Raw genomic sequence first — 3,625 nt, 5'->3', positions numbered from 1 at the left:
GGGCATAATTGGTCTCATAGATCTGACAAGAGGGCCCGCTGGCTGACAAGCTGGAGCCACAGAGGGACTCCGAGTCATCAGTTGCTGAGTGAATGAATTAGCGCTGCTGTAGTTCCGCCTCGTAGTTTCTCATGGGTTGACGTGGTTTGATCAGAGTGCTGATGGTGTGAAGATGGACGAGAGCCACTCCATGCACATGCATTCCCAATGGCGCTTCTGTTGGTTTTTGTCCCATCAACTCATGACCACCTCCGTGCACCAAGGAAGGTGCCACCGGGCAGCCCTGGCCCCTCCTCCTGGCAGGTGGTGGATGGGACGAGGGTCCACTGAGACCACCGGGCATTCGTTGGCTGACTTCTTGGGAAAGTAGATGGCAAAGCCTTGTTTCTTTGCTTACTCCACCGGAGCCTGTTCACCATTATAACATCACACACCCGTCCACCGACAGACAGGCGGGCGCTGCCCATGAAATGTCTTGGCTGAGAATTGAACCTGGGTCTGCCCCATGAAAGGCGGAGGTCTGTCAAGCAACTTGTCCCTGCCTCCTCCTCCTCATGCCAGTCACATGGACACCCTGGCCGTTGGTTTCTGCTGACGTGGCTTTAAACACTCACATTCCTTCATTCCATAATCCCTTCAACCCTATGAGGCGGGTATTTTAATCGACCTACTTTAGAAGTGAGGAAACTGAGGCACAGGGAGGTCCAAGTGATCTCCTCAAGGTGGTACAGCTGGTGAGTGGTTGAGTCACGATCCAGGAAGCCTGGCCTGATGGCTGTGCTCTTAGCGCAGCCAGTGCCTTCGTCATCCAGTGGGGCTGCAGCGGAAATACATACCACAAGGGGTGGCTTTCACATACAGAAATTTATTTTCTCGTCGATTCTGAGCCAGAAGTCTGAATTCAGGGAATCCTCTCCAAGGGCAAGGTTCTGGGGTAAGCTGTGGCCTCCTTTCAACACCTGTGGACCCGCTGCCCCTTGCCGATCTCAACATCTCGACATCAGTCTTCCCCAAGGTCTAGGAGGCTCCTCGCACAGGGACCCCCTGAGTCCAAAGGATGTTCCCCAATCCCAGTTCTTCTTTCTCAGTGGTCATAGGTCCCTCTCACCCTTGCTCACTTGTTTATCTTGTTTTGAAGCTGAGAAGAGACTGACTCATGACCAATGTAATCCTATGGATTGCATCCTTCCTCATTAACACCCACCATGAATTCCAAAAGATGAGATAATTACATCGGCTCACCACACGGAGGATCACGACATAATATGGAGAATCATGGCCTAGCCAGGTTGACACACAGTATCTGGGGGACTTAATCCCTCGCACGGTCTCAGAGGCACAGTGATAGGCAGTGTCTTCTCTCCAGGATCTTTGGCCTTTTGTTTGTGTTGGCTGCCTCTTAGGCCCAAGATGGCTACTGTAGCTCTGGACTTCGCTTCCATGTTTCTGGCAGGAAGATGGATAGGTTGAATGTGCAGGGGTAGGGGTGGGGGGCACTTAAGCTCTATCAGAACAAAGCCTGTCCAAGGCCTCTCCCCCGACCTCATCCCAGATTAGATTTCATTGACCGCACCTGGGACACGAGGTCACTGCTGATCGCACAGGTGACCGAAAGAGTGCGGGCGAGGGGCACCCACTTTTGAGATTAATCAGGTCAGTGGTGCTCAGACTGGACCACCGGTGTCCCCTGCACATCCTCTAGTCCCATCCCCTGAGCTCGGGGCCTGAGTGGGAGGCAGGTTGGGAGGGGCAGTCTGCTTTAACAAGATTCCAGGTGACCCTGATGCAAGCCACAGTTTGAGGCCCACTGGGCACTCTACTGATAAGAGCAATGATAATGCACTGCCCGGAGCTGGCCATGCCCATCCCTGCACAGAACTGGAGTTCATCCCCATGGAAGCGGGGGACGTGGAACCGAAGGAACTCTGTTGAACCACCGCGGTTCCTATTTGAGCTGCAAGGAGGCCTGGTGGTGTAGTGGGTTATGCATTGGGCTGCTAATCACAAGATCAGTGGTTCAAATCCACTAGCTGCTCCACTGGGAAAAAGAGGAGGCCTTCTACTCCTGTGAAGAGTCAGATTCTCAGAAACCCACAGGGGCGGTTCTACTTTGTCCTACGGGGTCCTGCTGAGTTGGAATCGGCTCGACGGCAGCGAGTTTTCTGGAGGGGACTGCAAGGCGGGTGTCACTGTACCCAGACTTTCGGTTGTGGCGGTCGGCACTCTTCCACCTGGCCACATGTCACCAGGTTCCACCTTCATGGTTCATTCATAACAGTGACCCTCCTGGGCAATCTTCTCTACCTGTCGCAGCAGGCATTGCCTTTCAAGAATGAGCCACAGAGGCTCCCCTCAGGCCTGGAACCAAAGAACCCCTCACCCCCACCCGACCTTGCCCAACACACATGCCCACCTTCACCCCTCAGCCATTCAACAGACCCGCCTGGAAAGGGGTCATGAGCACAAAGGATAAGTGTGCTTCTCATGGGCTCCCAGAACAATGGGCTCCCGGAGACCCCAAGGGTGGGACTTGCTGGCGCACAGAGCTCAGGCACTGAGGAGAGGGGCGGCAGAGGAGCGGGACTGGATCCGGTGCACCTGGGGTGGAAGTGGCAGAGTGCTGCTTCATGCAGGGCCTTAGCCGCCGAAGGCACCGAATGAAAGGTGTACACCCTGCAGAGTGGCATGTGGATGTGCTCTGTAAATGTCCACCCAACGACAATGACATGTCCGTGCACGCACAAAAACTGAGGAGCGGCAGGACTGTGGCCACCCCCCACCCCATCCCACCCTGCACCTGACCATCTCCTGCAGTAGGGGTTATGAGCTAGAGAGCCTGGGGTGACCAGCCATCCTGGTTGGCCTGGCATTGAGGAAGTGTTTGCAGGAGCGCAGGACTTTGAGGGCTAAATCTTTAGTGTCTTGGGAAAACCAGCCCTTTGAAGCTTGCTCTCTACTCGCGCCCCCCCCACACACACACACACATGCAGCCCTCCTCTCCACCCTTCCCCCATCCTCCCAACCAACTCCTCTTACTCCAGGAAAACACACGGACCCTGTGTGACTTTGGCCTGCTGAGGATCTGTTCTCTGGGTTGGCAGGCTCACGGACCAAAGCCATTCCAACTTGTGATTTTCAACCGAGCATTAGCCCTGGACTTACCCAAGTGAACAGGGTATTCATCTGTACATGATTGTGTAGGCGGCAGTGCCCAGCATCCCTGGGAGGTGCTAGAAAAAAGGGGGATCGCAGGCCGTGGGCTCAAAGCCTGTGTTACAATTCCACCGTGTGTTCAAGAAGTGGATACTTCATAAACGCCCATGTGCCCCAGACATGTTAGACAGCCCCGAGGACTCCCCACTTGCGAAGGGCCGGTGGGTGCGTGGGAAGATCTACAACATTGGGGTAGTGATTGTTAGGATGATAACGGCTCTCGGCACTTGACGCTGTGCTCAGTAAGTGACCAGGCTGGTGGAGAACCAAGTCTTGTCTCTAGAAGGGACAAACCAGGGGCAGGGGGAGTGACCTCAGAACTAGCCAGACACACCCATCTGTTCAAAGGTAATATGGAACCCCAGTCCTCTGCACAGGTGTGTGTGTGTGTGTGTGTGTGTGTGTGTGTGTG

This window comes from Echinops telfairi, unplaced genomic scaffold (assembly GCF_000313985.2).
Source record: "Echinops telfairi isolate 266 unplaced genomic scaffold, ASM31398v2 ScPeMD7_28;HRSCAF=97, whole genome shotgun sequence".
NCBI lineage: Eukaryota > Metazoa > Chordata > Mammalia > Afrosoricida > Tenrecidae > Echinops > Echinops telfairi.
The sequence above is the reverse complement of the archived record's forward strand: the minus strand, read 5'-3'. Positions refer to the sequence as shown.